Source organism: Eleginops maclovinus, chromosome 18 (genome assembly GCF_036324505.1).
Source record: "Eleginops maclovinus isolate JMC-PN-2008 ecotype Puerto Natales chromosome 18, JC_Emac_rtc_rv5, whole genome shotgun sequence".
Lineage (NCBI taxonomy): Eukaryota > Metazoa > Chordata > Actinopteri > Perciformes > Eleginopidae > Eleginops > Eleginops maclovinus.
Window position 1 is genome coordinate 22,198,763 of NC_086366.1, and position 18,405 is coordinate 22,217,167.

At 39.6% G+C, this 18,405-nt stretch overlaps 1 long non-coding RNA gene across 5 annotated transcripts in view; it reads right to left on the reverse strand.

The window, feature by feature from the left end:
* LOC134880631 (uncharacterized) overlaps window positions 1–17,666 on the reverse strand; it is an 89,438-nt gene extending 71,772 nt beyond the window's left edge. For 4 of the 5 annotated variants that reach the window (XR_010167952.1, XR_010167945.1, XR_010167946.1 and 1 more), the window contains exon 1: window positions 17,327–17,666. This is a non-coding gene — a long non-coding RNA (uncharacterized LOC134880631). Of the gene's footprint in view, window positions 1–1,048; window positions 1,316–17,326 lie in introns of all 5 variants that reach the window. The other variant, XR_010167947.1, reaches the window with a different exon arrangement.
* Window positions 17,667–18,405: the final 739 nt, after the last annotated feature.

An 18,405-nucleotide genomic window follows, 5' to 3' on the forward strand; every position in this document is an offset into this window, starting at 1 on the left:
TGCGCTAATTTGGATTGCTAACCGTAATAAGCTAAGACTACCATTTAAACGAACAAATCATTGGAACTCTTTATTAACATAAAATAGACAGATTTTGCATTAAAATAGGCTTTTATATAACAAAAAAAGACATTCTATGTAACAATTAATGCTCGGCAGCCGCGGGCACCCCATATAGTCAGAATGGTATGGTCTTTGTTGTAAAACAAAATTTTACGAAGATTCGACTACGAGGTTCATAGTCGAATCAGACCTCTCCGAATCGAATCGTCGAATAGTCGAATATTGGTTAGGTAATGTCGCAGTAAAGGCAAAAAATGCAATTGTGTATCTGAAAATTATCACAAAAGGCCCCCTTTAAATGACTTGAGTCAAACATATGACACATAGTTTAAGCTGTTATATATAAGCACTTGAATGGTGGCCAATGAATGAAGAAGCTGTGTACATTTATCCTTAATAACTGCGAAAGAAATGTATGAATAAAGAAACAAAACTTAAACTACAAAAGAAGTAACTGCATTTAAATCATCACGAGTGGAAACTGAGGACTTTATTGTTTATGTTTCTTACTCTAAAATGTGATTAAAATGTGCCAACTTAAAATATTTTACAATATTCTAAAACGTTATCAAAGTTAGGGCCCTGAAAGAAACGAAGTTAAGTGTGCTAAATGCTATAAGCTTAATACTGTTCAATACTCTCTCTGTTAAACTGCAAAATCGCACACAAATAAGAAGAAGAAGAACAAGAAGAAGAAGAAGAAGAAGAACCTCTATGAGCTAAATGTGTTATTGTGCCATCTTACAATATCAACTCAGTTCTTACTAATATATATTCTGACATAAAGAAAAAACCTTGGAATTTAGAGCGGTAGCGACCCCTCTAATATGAATGTCAAATGCAACTTCATGAAATCTTTGTTTGCTGTGAACATCTGCATGATAGGGCATATTCTGATTTCACACTGTATTGAATGAACCCCTCCCTTGCCAAACACAGACACAGACACACACACACAGACACACACACACACACACACACACACCTACAACCTGGATGCAGACTCTCCTGCTGTCTGCCACGCCCTCCTAACGTCTTCACCCTCCATTCGGCCATTATGTTCAAAGTCCGGGTGCAGTCCCAGCCTTCAGGATGTAAGTTCCAGGCCGAATCCCTCACATCACAGCATGGCTGCAACACATTCCTCTCACTTATCTGTGGTAGCTGAGCACAGATGGCCCCCTGAGAGCGGTGCAGATATTGGGTTGGCAGGGTGGCTCTGGGGAGGTCTGCTGGTCGCCAAAATAATTACCTGTCACAGGGGGGCGATAGTTTGTGGTGAGAAGCAGTCCCTTTTACACCATAAAATAAAGTAGTCTTGGGGATAGTGTTCTTACTCTTCCTCTATAGCTCTGCTTTAATTTACTGCACTCTATTCTCTCTATCTTCCCTCATTGCACTTCCTCTTGCTGTGCTGGTTTCTCACGTCTCCACTATTCATTACCAGTTGTCAATCATCTGTCCGGCGAGGCAGGCTAACACATGAAACACTCCAGAAACTACAAGCAAGAACATGAAGCAGAAAATGACACAGATCAACTATTTCTAGCTTTGCTTATAACATGAAACACTTTCTAATTCCATTTTTGGAATTGGAAAAGAGTTGGAATGAACTGTATTGTTGGAAAAGTCCACTTTAAAGAGGCCCTATTATGCTTTTTGCGGGTTTTCTCTTCCCTGTGTTCTATACGTTTGTGTGCATGTAAATGCTCTGCAAAGGCTTAAATCTAGGGATGCACCAATACATCGGTGAGACATCTGCATCGGCCGATGTTAGCCCTATTTACCACCATCGGCACATCGTCTCCTCTCCTCTGTGAGGAGCTGCTGCAGACTTCTGCCTTGTGTAGTGGGTCTCTGGAGGATCGGTAAATTAAATCCATTCTTCAGTGTTCTTGGGAGGCCGTCGTATATATTTGTGACTTTGTTATACTTGCTGCTACTCCCGCTAACTTCCAGAAATTTACTATGGCTCGCTCAACCTCTCTCTTGTGCTTACACATGCACACACGTATCCCCCACTCTCTCTTAAAGGGATAGGCTGCATTAGTCTGCATTGTGCTACCATTACAGTTTACATAGTAAAACATCGGCCATCGGTATCGGCAAAAATGTTATTCTTAACCTCGGCATCGGCCGACATTTTTGCAATCGGTGCATCCCTACTTAAATCCAAAAGGTTCTCTCCAACACACTCCCCCCCCTTCCTGAAACGCCTCAAATTTGACTCCTTTGTATACTTCCGTGACATAATGACATCACTATGTTACACTTGTGCTCCAACAATTGAACATGAAATTTTAAGGATCGGTACATTTACAACAAACATGTCGCAGGAAAGGCAAAAAATGCAATTGTGTATCTGAAAGTTAGCACAACAGGCGCCCTTTAAATGCCTTGAGTCGAACATATGACACATAGTTTAAGCTTTAAGCTTTAAGCACTTGACTGGTGTGCACACATGCTTGAAAAAGTTCACGTTACGGAGAAGCTGTGAACAATTATCCTTAATAACTACGAAGAAATGTACGAATAAAGAAACAAAACTTAAACTACAAAAGAAGTGACTGCATTTACATCATCATCTAAAAATGTATCAAAGTTAGGGCTCTGAAAGAACTAACACAACGAATAGTTGTAAAAATGTAATGATTGTTTCTGTGGGAAGTTAAGTGTGCTAAATGCTATAAGCTTAACACTGTTCAGGCCAAAACTCTCTCTGTTAAACTGCAAAATCGCACACAAATCAGAAGAAGAAGAACTTCTATGAGCTGTCAAAGACCTGCTGACGGACAGCTTGAGAAAGGAAGGTTGGAGTGATGGCAAAAGAGAAAGAACATTCATTCAGCTTGCATGCACCTCTCATACGCCTCATGACAAAATAAACACTTTCTGTGGTGCTTGGCCCCACGCCAGCATTCAAAGAGAAACAGCCAGCAAAAATATAAATCACCCTCCATCAGCCCGTGTCACAGGCCTCCTCAGGGCCTGTCACATCTATCAGTGAAGTTCACTCAGCACAAACTCTTTCACTAACCATCAGACACAGCTCAGTTACCTCACTTCGGAACTTAACTGAATTCTATTGAAATAGCACACAGAGTCTATTGTTGTTGTTGCCATCCATTTGTAAAATCTGAATTCAGTGGAACATTTTAATTTCTTATGCTTCAAACTGACAACCAGGCATATAAATGTGTTGGTCAAGGGTTCTGATATCATTTACCGATTTAATACGACTGAAGCTACGACTTTAGAATGTAAACAGGGTTGGGATGTGGAGGCTACGAGTAGGTGCTAACTAGTTGTAATTGTTTTCCTACTTGCCAAATATATATCTTCATATATATTTGAACAACAAAGCTTTGCGTTGTGTTCAGAACTTTTAAGAGGTTTCACTTATAGTACAAACCAACAAACAATTATCAGCCAAGTTTGTATTTTCCTGACGGAGCTTTTTAGCATCTTTTAGCTAACTGTTTCTCTTTTTGCCGCCCACAACAGTTTTGGTTCACCGTCACTACTTTCATTTGTGTAAACGATGCCAAAGATGCAAATATTTCCTTTTCGGAGCGCAAAAAGAGAGCTAAAAGGCAAGAAAAATATTATACTTAAAAACAAACAACTTCAAAATGATAATGTTGCTATGTGTCTGCTCGACCCATTTAGATGTGTTTGCTAATGTCACTGTAAGAAGTGTGTAGAGCGGAAATGGGAACATTTTCATTTATTAGCTCAGTGTTCGATGCAAGTCTATGGTTTCAATCGCTAGTTGTCCTATACATTTTATCATGATGTTCACTTTGTAAAATATGGTCATATTTAGAATGAAAATTGACAATAAAGCTTTAGGACATGGCTATCTTGTCATTGGCAGGTCGCTAACACAGTGGAGTCCAGTTTCGTTTAAGTATGTGTATCTTGTCTTTTACCCTGTCATATTGTGTTTTCACTTCATGATAGTTAATTAAAATGTTTTAGTTGACATAAAAATGACATGAGACTGTTAAACTAAGTACAGCCGAACACCAATCAAGTCACTTCTGTTCCAAAAACACAAAGACGGTCGACAGTCAAAATGCTAAAAGTGTCAAAACCGCAGTCCACAAACTTATGCATGACATCACCAAGTGTCAAAAAAATTAATGAATGCAAGTTTCAATTTTCATTATTTAAATAGTTATTTTTCTTCTCATAAACTTTGACTAAACCAAACAAAAAAGGTAACGTCTCAGACCTCTGCAGCCCTGGGCCTCTTGATCCTGCACAGCCCTCCCAAACCACTTTTGTGATTCTGGGTAGTTTAATCATATTTAACAATACTGCTGGTTTACTTTTCTTTCCATCCAGAGCCAAATGGGACCGCCCTGTAATTGCTTCCATACAACCCCCACCCCCCCATGTACAAGTGTAAATATGTTAGAAAGGCAGGTTGCTCGGGCTCCTCCTATAGAAAGCACAGGCTCCTACTGTAAACAGGATTTTTGTTTGAACCCAATGCACTCACCGTCACACACACACAAAGCTAATATATAACGTGTGTGTGTGTGTGTGTGTGTGTGTGTGTGTGTGTGTGTGTGTGTGTGTGTGTGTGTGTGTGTGTCTCCGGAGAATGCTCTGAAAAGATTGATGGACTCTACCCAGACCATTACACCCTACACAAGGAAATAAACAAATATGATTGACTTACTATGCAATGCACCTATATATTTTGCGTGTTGTTTTTTTTATCAGTCTGAGGGCATGTTGTTGCTCCCTCTGCGGACTTCAACAACATTAGTTTGGCTGGAAATAGTCGTCTCCTATTTCCCAGAATTAATGCCATGGGTGGATGGGAAAGCAGTTTCAAATATATCACCTGCCTCTTATTTCTTTGTCTTTCCTGTAACAGGACACTGGGAGGGAAATGTGGCATAGTTAAGAAGAGTAACTGCTTGTGTAACATGTACTCAGTCAGGGCTGGAAAGTTTCTCTCTTATAACAAACATGGTGTTATCATTGGAGACTTTCAAACCTCATTCCTTTACCATGACATACCAGAAACATGAGGTTTTTTTATGAGCGACTGTTTGTGTTTCTGACATCTTTTATAAATGTGACAAATACAGCTCTGACTCATGCTTGTTGGAGGCCCCAAGGACAAAAATATACGAGGACAGAAAGGGTTGAATATGCTGCTGAAGATGAAATACTCTCGCTGTTATACACACAGAATGCAGTCTATTCATAAAAATTCACAGCTACCTTGACAAGGTCATTCCCGAAATTATCGTTTTCCACAACCTTCAGTATATGAATACTCCTGCACAAATATTTGGCTTGATGTTTGACTTCTAATAAAGAGGTATGCACCTTGCTGTTAACTCTGTTTGGTATGCGGTTAACAGGTATACTTGGTGACATTCTGATTCATCCGTAGCTGGATCCTGGATGTGACTTGTAAATTGTCCCTGGACGGACTACATTCTATTAGCCATAACCACAATATTTCCTTAAAGGTCTCCTATTATGCTATATTTAAACAATATATTGTAGGCCACATCTATACTAAATGTGTCTGTGAAGTGTTTTGCTCAACATACCAAACAGACCACCCATTGTAGCATGCCTCATCCCCCTCTATTTCAGCCCTGTTCCTGAAGTGCTGATTCTGTGACTGTCGCTCTAAATTTGCTGGCCACGCCCCTTTGGAGCGTCATGCAGCTCTCTGTCTGAAGAGAGCAGTTTCTAACGCAGAAACTCAGCTAAACGCTGCCGTGATTAAACCCCATATTAGTCCCTCCTGCAGACATCCTGCTGAACACACACACACACACACACACACACACACACACACACACACACACACACACACACACACACACACACACACACACACACACACACACACACACACACACACACACACACACACACACACACACACACACACACACACACACACACACACACACACACACACACACACACACACACACACACACACACACACACACACACACACACACACACACACACACACACACACACACACACACACACACACACACACACACACACACACACAGGTGCTGTGGAGGGGATTCAGCTCGCCACTGTATATAGCGGACGATAGGTTGGGACGTGTCACGTGGGGGGGACGTTGCCAGGAGTTCAATGTAAAGCCAGCCCACATTTCGATTATGACATCATGACTTTTAACATTAACCATAATGTAGCTGCCATATCCGGGTCGGCTTCTGTACTTGCAACGTTAACAAAATTAACTCTTGCGATTAATCTTGAAATCTACCATGTAAAAACATACAAATGGGCACAAGCTCCATGTATATACACTGACTGGTGACCACTTGACATCTGTAAGCACCATGATTACCTCGCTGTAACAGCACACCTAACCCATGACAACTGGTCCTCACATGTTCTTTAGGTGTGGTGAAAATGGAGGAAGGGCATTTTGTCAAACCATGCGCCAGTTTCTTGAACTTGTACAGGAGTGGGAGATAGTGGACAGGGTCCCCACTGTAGGAACAGATAGGACTCCCAGTATGATAGCCACAGAGACAATATGCCCTGTGTAGAGCACATAATACAGAGGGTGATCACAGCGTGTCTCCTTGACAGCACGTTGTGGTTTAGCTAGGTGTTGAAAAATTGTCGGTCTTCATGCCAATAATTCAGAAAACATGTTATAATAAAGTTTCTCATCCCTGTTTCTCATGTATTTCTTAAATTACAACACTACATGTGTATTTGTGTCATCACCCACCAAAACAAAAGTCAATATTGTATTTCAAACTTTTAAACGTGATTAATCGTAGATTATTGTTGTGATTAACGCAATGAAACTGAGTCCAGTACCAATCAATGTTCTTGTCTGGTAATAGGGTTGTTTTTGAACAGCTTTAGGACCCTTTCGAAACTCCAAAATTAATTTCAGAGGTTTTTTCCTGACTTCACTTCAAACCTTTCTGGCATGAACTTTAAATAATTGGACCTCTTTTTTTTGCGACTTTAAGGTAAAGATTGTTATTAAACTGGTAGTTTCAAATCCTTTTATCTTCGTGTTATTTTCAAACATGCCAATAAAACCTCGATGACTAGCCAGAAATGGCGTAGATCCCTTCAGTCCTGGCTCAGCCCAAGGTTTATCAAGCCAAAATCCTCTAACAGCCGTACGAAGGCCAGTCCAGTGGAGCTCCGTCCAGCCCAAGGCCAGACTCACTGGGGAATTTCATCTGAATTCAATTTCACCTCTGGCCTCTGTCGCGGCAGCTTGAGCCGAGGCTTCACAAAAGGCCAAGTTTCACATTGAACGTGAGAACCCCCTCATCTCCTGACCCTTATTACCATATGAATGGACCAGAAAATGGAACCGGGAGAACAGAGAGAGACACAGAAGTGAGGGAGTCCAGGAAAAACGGTTAATTTTTTGCAGCGTTTGGTTTACCTTTGCTGCTCCCTGAGGGTAGCAGTCTGTCTCTGTGTTTCCCTTGAGACAGATATACTGTATATGTACAGATGTCATATTCGACCTTACAGGGAATCCTTATTGCCAAGCGTTCTAAGCATCCTAGGCCAAAAACATACAACAATAGTTCTAGACCAGGAACAGATTAACGTCTTTATTCCCCAGAACATGCTCGCACTGGCATAATAAGCAAAACACATGAAGAAACAGCATAAATGGCTACAATTACATCCAACTAACAGTTTTAAACCACAAAAATGACAACAACAAAAAAGGGCAAAGTGGATTTTTGCCAGTTAAAGTATGTTTCTGGCTTGGTCGCTTATCAGCAAACCATTGGTTTAATATTACACCTTAAACAATCCAAAGGTTAACACAGGGTTTGGGTGAGAAAACACCCATCAAAACATTTCTAAACTGCGGTATTTTCAAAAGGCCCTGAAAACGTATATCATTAATCAGCCTCTATTCTGACAAATGAAATCATAAATACTTTTTCATGCAAATGTTTCAGGATGTATAATCATCAAGATCAATCAAGTCAGATAACAATTTTAAATTGTTTGTTAAAGTCAAACAAATCTGATCGAACCAGACATCCAAAGAAGTTTTTTTTACTTTGATTGTTGCTTGTTAAATCATGGATTATTCATGCTTGCAATTTTACCTCAGGTTTCTTTGCGGCTTGTTATTTTTGTTTCCAACATTTATGGAATTTATTATTTTCCAGTATAGTAAAAACAAATAAAAGATAGTGAATACTGTCAGAAACTATCTATAATTCACTAGTTTTTTGTAGTATTTGTTCTTTGTTTATGCCAGCCAGCTTTAAGTGTTATCTTTCTCTTAAGGGCATGAGAGGTAAAGGTAAATGTGAATGCAGGTGTTAAGATTCATTGAAAGCTGTAAGAAGAGACAGCAGTGTGCAGCCACACCCAGGAAGAAGAGATAACGTTCTGTAACTGTAATATTGTTCGATCGACTAAACGCATGAAGATTCAAATGCAGAACAGTATGTTGTTCCGTGTTTGAGTTAGTGACCATGAATTGTGGGTTTGAAAGGCCATGCCAATATTTATTTTAAATGTGGGTGAATTTGTAGTCAGATATTACATAATTTGCTACAACAAAAACCAATACAATATATATAAAAATAATTAAGAATGCCATGCTCTAAGCCAAATATTAAAACCATTATAGGAGCTACTGCTTCTCTTTGTCCTTCAGTGTGAGGCCACAGGTGGTGAGGCAGCTAGAGAGACACTTGATAACTGAGATGATAAAAGATAAGAGACACACCCCCCACACTGTGAACTCCCAATAGGTTTATACAGAAACCATTTTTTTAAAAGGCTAAATGAATGTACTCTAAGAGTGATGTGGAGCTCATTTTTTCAATTTAGCTGATATACTGTTTGTCCCACAAACAATTCAATTCTACGAACAGGTTTATTGATTACATTGCATAGTATCTGCATAAAAATAACTATGAATTTCCTGTGAAATCTAAACATTAGTCAGTAGCACTGAGTACAGTAAGTTATTTGAAGGTAAATATTTATTTTTTAATGAAATGTGATCCTTTACATGATTTCAGTACACAGTTATTAAAATGGCATAATGTATCAACTAATAGTTTCATGAAAATAAATTAAATGTAATGGTTTGGAGTAAATGTCATTGTAATTTTCATGTAACTATGAAAACTATACATTTCTTGTGAAATTTGAAACATTTGTGTTTACAGCCTTTTATATGCCATAAAAAAATGCATAATGTCATATTAAATAGCACTGCGAATGCAAAGTTATTGAAAGGTAGAAATGTATCAACTAACTATTTTCTTTTTAAATGTGAATTTATTCAATGGTTTGCCAAGATTACACTTTTGGTTTTTAGGGTAAACATCACATTTTATACAAATAATAACAAATATCCTGTGAAATCTAAAACTGCAGTCATTTATATGTATTGTTTCTATAGTCTAATCATAGAAGTCATATTATATAACAAAATGCATTATTTTACAGTAAGTAACACTGAGTATTAAACACTCTAAAGAGGTAAACAATAATGAACTAATATTCTAATACAAATGTAAATGACAATTTATGGTTTGCTTAGTTTAAACATCCAGTTTTTTGGGTAAATGTTATTGTATTTTCATATAAATAAATACAAATGGGAAATCTTAACCTACAGTCTTTCATATTTATTGCTTTTAAAGGCTTACGTATGTCATAAATAAATACATAATTTCCCACTGAGTATGCACCGTTATAAGAGGTAAAAAGGATTGATGCTGATGTTTTTCTACGAAAATGAATAAAAGTCAGTGGTTTCCCAGGTTGAGACATAATGTTTTTACGTTAGAGGTCATTGTAATTTCCTACAAATAGCTACGAATTTCAAAGCTATGAAGAGGTAAAGATAGATAAAGTCATATTTTAATAAAAATGTAAATGATTTGATGGTTGCCTCCTGTTGTTGACCGCCTGGAGGTCAGAGAGGATGCTGGGAAACAGAGTGAGTCTTGGAATATAAATAGATTTATGAATTTTAAATATAAACATTGAATACGACTTTTTCTGCCGTTTCAGTTCACACAATGCAAAGTCATTTTGGCAGCACAGAGAGTGATCAGAGGCAGAGCAAGCGTTAAGACAGCCCCCCCACTCCCCCTCCTCCTCCTGCATCACAGCCCGTGGTCATTATTGCCCTCCACACTGCTTTTATCATCTCTATAAATCTCTGCTGGCTCAGACACGGTGTAATGAGGAGACCTGCGAGGCTGTCAACCTGCGACTCTCACCCCCGCCGAGACAGAACCGAGGGGTACGGGAAAAAAAGATGGCGCGATGCTGGAGAGAGACACACAGAGATGAAGTGAGGTACAAAGAGAAGAGGGCAGGAGTCGGTTATAAGCACACCCACCACCCACACACACACACTCACACAGCTTGTGGTGAGCACATTATATTCTGCTTACAGGCTCGAGAGTGGAGAAGTAAGAGTCACGGTGGTCATTTTGAGAATAATCATCCTTCACATTAAAAGCTTTCTGCACAATCTCACACTTTTTCATTTGGCTGTCCGTTTCTATCATCTCTATCACTGTGACTTGAGCCGGTTCGTCAACAGTATCTGCTCAGAGGACTTAAAGGGGCCCTATAATTTTCTGTTGGGTTTCCCTTTTCCTGTTATAAGGGTTTTTGCGCATGTAAATGGTCTTCAAAGGCTAAAATCCCAAAGTTATATCCAGAGGGAGTACACACCCCAGAACCCCAAACCCCCCACACCTGAAATGCCTTGATTGGACTCCTTTGTTTACTTCTGTAACATAGTGACATCATTATGTAACACTTGCACTTATATTGGCTAGCTCTTGAACACATTGTACGTGATAGGCTAAGGGACGGGACATCTCGAAGTACTTGACCAATCACAACAGAGCCGGCCAGTTAACCAACCAGAGCAGACTGGGCTGTGGTTTCAGACAGAGGGTGAAAAGAGGTGCTGCAGCACAGGCAGTATGAGAAAAATAAAGAACTTTTTGGAAATAAAGGATGGAAACATGTCAGTAGAGTAGAGGCACAAAATACAAATATGAACATTAGCATAACAGTGCCCCAAAACTTTGTTTTCTAATGACTAATTCATACTTCAAACTTACTGACATTTTTATCATATATTTAGTTCCCTTTACCTACTTAATTAGTTCCCTTGAATAATTACTACATTGTGCCACCCAATTACTTAATTCATTTACTTAATGTAACACTTTTTTATATAGTTCTCAGAGGATACGTACTGTAGATGTTCTTTAGTTTTTCGGTGTTAAACACAGAGTAGATACTTTCTTTTAAAAGCATTTCATAGAAGAATTTTTTATTTGATGTTAGTTTGTTAATCAGAAGCAAATAAGAAGATAGGGTAAATATTGTACAAAGCAAAATGAAGATATACATTTTCAGACTCAATGTAGATATATGTATCACTACATATATACAATGTCATTGCTGTATACTTAGCCCATTAATGCCACTTCTTATTTACAGTTAGTTTTTTATTTGAAGGCCCAAATTACCAATCTGAGAGATTCATTCAGCCAAATATTTGATGTTTGTAAATAATGCAATATTAATTACTCATGGTTACTGTAAATAAGCAAAAATGTTGATATGTCCATTATCTTCAAGTATTATTAAGAGCTTTTTCTCTCTTTTTTTAACAACAACTGGACTTGCACTCTGAATTTTTTTCCTTCCTTTGTTTGAAAAAAGCCAATAAAGTTTAAAAATCAATAATTGATATTAAATGTTGTCCAGCACATTTGAAACCTTATAACTTATTTATTTCTTTAGAACGTATTGCTTTTGAATGCCTTGTGTTGATTTTAAGAAAACCATCGGTCACCATCACTTATATTGACCATTTATCTTGGAAAAAAATTAAAGCACATTCCTAAGTGTTATTTTATAAACTATAAAATAACCCAGTCATTTCTGAAAATGATCAGGCCTATCTGTTATATGATGCTGTGACACAGGGTAGTGTTGAATGAGTTGGAGTTCCTCTTAGTGTACTTTTTTCCCCTGTACGTTTTAATTCTCATTTTTGGTGCAAAGGCCAAATTGTCTCAAAAAAATGCAGCCAGAGCAGATTATAACCTTTTTCCCTCCAAAAAACCTGCCTCACAAGTCAAGACCGCTTTAAGGGTGTACTCAAACTGTCCTTGTAAACCGCGCAGTTTTTTTTTTTTTTTCTGAGAAAGGCGCGTCTGCAGCAGCCGGCTGGTACAATTGCTCCGGGGGAAAATGTAACAAACAGCTCCAGAGAGATAGTGCAGAGCTGACCTCAGTGACTGTGTTATTGTGTGTGTGTGTGTGTGTGTGTGTGTGTGTGTGTGTGTGTGTGTGTGTGTGTGTGTGTGAGACAGAGAGAGATAGAGGGAGTGTGTGCGCCAGCTGAACTCGTCTACCTCTGCAATCTGATGTCAGACAGAAGAACCCTGCGTTGCTGCTGACGCTGGTGCAGCTGGTAAACCAAACACACTCTCTGACAGCTGATACATAGTACGGATTTTGACCCGCGTTGAACCAACAACAACAAGCCCGTCATCCAGCGTCAGCCCGGCGCTCCCCTCCTGGTCCGGTCTGATGCCCTACACACTGTCAGGAGCCGTCTCTAAAGCGCCCACAGTGGCTTATGTAAGGGGATAATCCTGTGCAGTCATTAAAATGATGCACTGGGGCTGTAGAGCCACATAACGTTTTCATGAAAATTGTGAAATCAGTGCATTAAGTAAGGGATAATGTGCAGCGAGGCAGTCACTATGGAAAAAAGAACACTCGACAGGGTGATCGTAGAGCCCGAACCATAATGGAAGCTGTATAATAAGCGCCCTTATCCTTATTATTACAAGGCCACATACTAAACAAACAAACAACTTGACTCCCAGCATTGGTTACTGCTTTTGCTAAGAAAAAAATTCTCCTTTCCATGTAACAACAAAGTAACTTAGAAAAAAAGGTTCCGATTGAGGTTTTCAGTAACTGTCAGAGTCTGTTCCCAGTTGTTTTCCACTAACCAGTCTTTAAACACTGCCATACCTTCTTCTGTTGATTTCTCTGACTTCCAAAGCTCTGTCTTACCTTTTTTCTTCTCTTGCTCAAACTTAGCAACGGTCATAATTTTGTTAAGCAGCAGTGTGTTATCGAGTATTAATAACCTCTGAAATGTCCGAACTGTCCAATCAGAATAGAGAATTCAACTAAGCCGGGTAATTAGGGTTGGCCCCTGGTGTTCCGGCGTCAACTTGAGGTTGTTGAACCTGATGTCAGTGCTGCTACCCAGCACACTTGTTGATCAGAACTGAGTGAGGATAAATAAAGATGCCGAAAGTAAAACGCTCCAAGGTTTGGCTTCATTTCACATCTAAGGATGCAGATTCTGCGACATGCAACAAATGTCTTAAGCAATAGCATGCAAGGGAGGTATCACCTCTAATTTAATGAAACATCTGACGGTGCATGGAGTTTATTTAAAAGCCGATCAATGCACCGTGTTTGATAAATTACAAGCACTTCAACGGCAGCAGCCAGTGTCGGACAAATAGAATAGAGTCCCAGGCAGGCCTCTCTATATTGGTTTATTGATTACTATATGTTACTTGTATTTATATTGTTTAATACTGTGTTCAATTTGGCCCTGGAAATAAAAGGGTATTGTGTATGCGGTTTTTTTTTTTTCGTTCGAGGACCGTTTCGGCACCGGAACCGTTTCAAAAATACCGAGTAGGCACCGGTATCGGATAAAACCCAACCGATACCCAACCCTACGGGTAATGTTGTTTGATAATCGCAATAGCTCCTACCTCCAAGCGTTCCCAAAACCCTGTTTCCCGCCTCACTAAAATGTAGGATATTTGAAGAGGTCTTCTGACACTTTAATGACCCTGCTCCTCCAGACTCCCTGGCTTTTTCTCAGACATCTCAATCACCTTCCCCTCTGGATAAAAAAAAGAAAAAAAATCATTTCACATGAACGCTCGCTGTGTGGCTCCTCCAACAGAAACAAAAAGGCAGCCTCTCCATCATCCGGCTAACCATAAGCTTCCCTTTATCTTCTCTCCCTAATTAAACTCTGAATAACTCAGCAGAGAGGCAGAAAGACGAGAAAGTGATTTAATTCTGCCGGACGAAGAAAAGCCCCTTGAGGTTGCCATTTTGAATGTGTGCCATGTCGAACAGGCTGGAACCAGAGATCACCCAGACAACGGAGCGGGGAAGAATAGACTATAGACAGAGCTGACCCACTGTAGATAATGTACCATGGATGTCGTGTCATTGTACCGAGAGCCCGGAGTCATCGTGATGACCCGTCACGACCTCGGAGGGAGGCCGGCAGAGGCGGAGGAAGGTGCTCTGAAAGGGAGGTCAGAGGGAAATCGCGGCACCAGACGTGATATCTCAATTCAAAAGCTGCACTGGCAACCTGGCTCGCACTGAATGCAGCCCAATTATTTCAATAAAACAGCAATCCTGGGAAGGGGAACACCATGGAGAAAGGAAAAATGGGCTTGACATTCAGACAGGCGACTGAGGGAGGTAACAAGTTCATGGCCTTTTCAGAAAACATGGCCGCAAGCTGTGTGATGGATCATGGAGACTCAGATGGGCCATCAGGCGTGGGTCCCATGAAGGAAGGCATGGGAACCTGCTCCCAAGAACAAGGGGAGTCACACTGACAGTTAAATAAATGAACTCCTCTTGGTTCTGATAGTCTTTTTGATTTGCCCCATATGGAGCAACAATACCCCTGCTAAGAAATGACAAGAGTGATGTTTCTGACACGCCACAAGGATTCTTTCATCACATTATCATGAATGTATTAAAGGGCCAAAATAATCAACATGTATACCTCATAGTGGTCCCCGAATAGAGCTAAAACTGCATGTCATTTCATAAAACGCTTAAAGGGGTGCTCCCATTTGTATTATTGTACTTCCATAACTTTAAAGTCCAGGTTTTGAGCATTTTAGTGCTTATAATAGGTAAATCTTTAAAAAAGAATGCCAAGCACGCAGGTTCGACTCCCGAGCCTGCGGAAAATTTCAAGCAATGTCATATCCTCTATGTCCCCCTACACTGGATCTTTATTAAAAAAGGCACTCTCTGGTCCAAGAAACAACAACAAAAATGTTTGGGGATACTTCATATTAAATTAAACTGATTTTTTTCCTCTTTTGTCTTATATTAAAAATATGTACCCATTAGTAGCCAAGAATTTCTATCAAAGTAGAAACATTCTGGGGGGAAATTATATTAAATTAGTTATTATTTGCAGGAGTCTAGATTTGATAGGTTCACTTGAGGCAGAAACTAGAAACTACATTAAGAATTTGAAAGAAAAATGTCTGAATTTAATCTTTGACATTAAACAGCTTTGTTCAACAGTTTGAACAGATACACCTTTTTTCAAAGGTCAAGATTGAGTTTCCCCTTAATCACATTTTAATATTATTTCAATTATCTCAAAATGAAGAAGAGAATTTCAAAATGATCTGGTTGCTAAGTTATTTGCAATATAAACAAACTTATAGGACAAAAATGTTTCTCCAAGCCAAACAACATCACATTTTCAACAAGGAATAGGTGTTTTCGAAGCAGGGAAACACCCATTGTAACTATTACAAGCATGAGCAGAAGGGGACAGCTACAGTAAAGTATGTATGGTATGCCAGAAATGACAATAACAGCTAACACTCCTGTAAATGTAACTTTGTGCTGATATCTTAGAAAAGAAACTAACAGATCATCTATTTCCACAACAGTAAGATGAGGAATGACTTAAAAATATTTGAATGTTCGTAGTCAGCCAGCATAGCGTTTGCAAATGGTCAAAGCACATATTTTGATTTAAATAAATTATGCAGAATTATAGTTATTAATAATCATACTTGTTCTTTATTATTTGTTTTATAGATCAAGGATCTCAAATCTGATATGAGGCTTCATTTTCTGTTTTCTAGCAAAGATATAGGTTTGTAATATTGGGCTCCAGCTTTGTCTGCTGGAAATCCTTTTAAAAGTGAAACACTTAATTTATTAATTTAGAGGAAAATGTAGGGGATTAATCAATATTGAAAATATGATTTAAATCCAGCCGTAGTCCAGTGTTTTGTTGGGATTGCTGTTGTAGAACTGCCTGAAAGTGTGATAACTGTCAGAAGGTAAAATAATAATAATAATAATAATAATATTAATAATACCTTGAGAAAAATTCCACTTTCCTCTCCTCTACATTATCTATAATGTGCCCCACTTCCACAGCGTAGGAATAATAAACCTGTCAACAGCTGTCTCCTGGGGGCCACTGCTGACACTTCGTTGTCAGTGGCAAGGCATGCTGGGAGAGCTAATGGGACAGCGCCTCAGGGGTGCCTCGGACGGCCCCAGACAGGTGAGTTGTCTGACAGCTCTTTTATGTAAAAAAAAAAACAAAGAAGAAAAGTCATCAATAATAACCTTTCAACCTTTGTTAGCTCTAAATCACAAGCTGATCCCTGCTGTAAAAAACACACCGATGACGAGTTACTGCTGAATATTTGTACAGACAGATTAAATCCAGTCATATTGGATTTTGAGATTTAAAGGCCAAAAGACTGTACACTACATGATAGTCAAAATGGATTTGTGAAATAAATGCTCAATGCTAAAATTAGAAATAAAAACGAGGTAAATACTAAGCAGCCTTACCTTAACAACGGAAAACTGTTTTTTTGTTCAAATCAATTTGTTACCTATTTTAAAGCACCTACAGAAAAAAATACTCTCCAAAATGCATTCTTAAGTCCCATTCACTTGACATGTATTCGTGTCTTTGAACCCCCGCCGCAATCTCCCCCGCACACGAGTGAGAGTGATCACCCAGCTTACAGTGCCTCTCCGTGATTTTTCCCTTATCGTAACCACGTGGCCCCATTCCGCGAGTTTTTCCTCCTTCTACACGTGTATGCATGTGAACATCTGAGCCGATCAGCCAAACACTTTAGTGCTGGAGGCAGCAGCTGGAGTTTCAGGACTTTCACTACGCTGTGGATCGGATGGTGCTGAGAGGAGACGCTGCAGTCTGCCCTGTTACACAATCCCTCACCACTACACCCTTGTATTTTCTAAACTCCGAGTACAAGCACACGTAAAAAAGCACAATGTATACTAATGTAGACAGCATTCTGAGAGAAAAAAACAGGCAAAGGAAAAGAGTCAGCAGTCTTTCCTGGGCACTGACCTGGACAGAATAGCAAACACAGCGCCGGTCAGCCTCTCATCTTGCTCCTCTTCTCAGATTTCACACTCCAGCTCCTTCTTGGCTGCCTTTTGAAGTTGGTCTCTCCGCTTCTTCTGAGGTGAAAGTCCTTGGCAGAGGAGGGTATCAGCGAGAGGTAGAAGGAGATGAAGGGATGAAGTCTCTCTTGTTTTTTTCCCCCTCTTCTTCTTATTTTCTTCCCCTTGTTCTGTTTTGCACTGATCTGCACCTCTTCCATAGTAAAAATATCTCTCCATGCACTCACTACAGGGAGAGGAGGGGAAAATAACATTGCGAGAGAGAGAGCAGCAACCTCCTGTTCAAATTTAGAGGCTGGATCAGGCTGCAAGGCGAACTCTACTGGGCATGCCCATAACCGAGAGGCGCACTTTGTAATGAAAGCTCATTTCCTCTCGTGTTCTTGCCTTCCCCCTCCTCCCCTCACAGCTCTTTCTCTGCCTCCCCCTCCCCACCCTCTCGTCTCCCTATAGTTCTCAGTTCAGCAGGGATCAGGAATGCTGCTCGGACCAAAGTCCACGGAGCAAGCCCCACTTTGCTCGAAAAACACAACAGACTGAAAAGCTGAGTGAAGTAAAGACTTTTTTTGTATTCCCAGTCGGTCTAATCACAACCTAACTTACATTGACAATGTTATTTCAAATATATTTAATTCAAGCACACATTAGGGGTCTGTCTAGACTTCAGTGATGTAATATCTATTAAAAAACTAATGGAGTAGAAATGGCAAGGCAATCAGTCAGTTTTAAAAGTTAAACATTACTTTCCTGTAATTCTTTTCATTGAGTCAGATAAGAATGTCTGGACAAACGTGTCATTCAGTTAAAAATCTGCCTGGAGTGGGCTCTGATAAGCCTTTTTACTAGTCCCACTTAGAAAACTAGTGATATGGCTAAAACCAAGCACATACTTCTGAAAGATATGTCAGGCATATGGAATTTTTCTGTTTTGAAGCAGCATTGCTTTTTCTAGTCTTTGTACGGTGGTGAGTGACGTATTTCTTTGGCGAGCCAGCCTAGTGCCTGCGCTACCCTGGGCTCCCC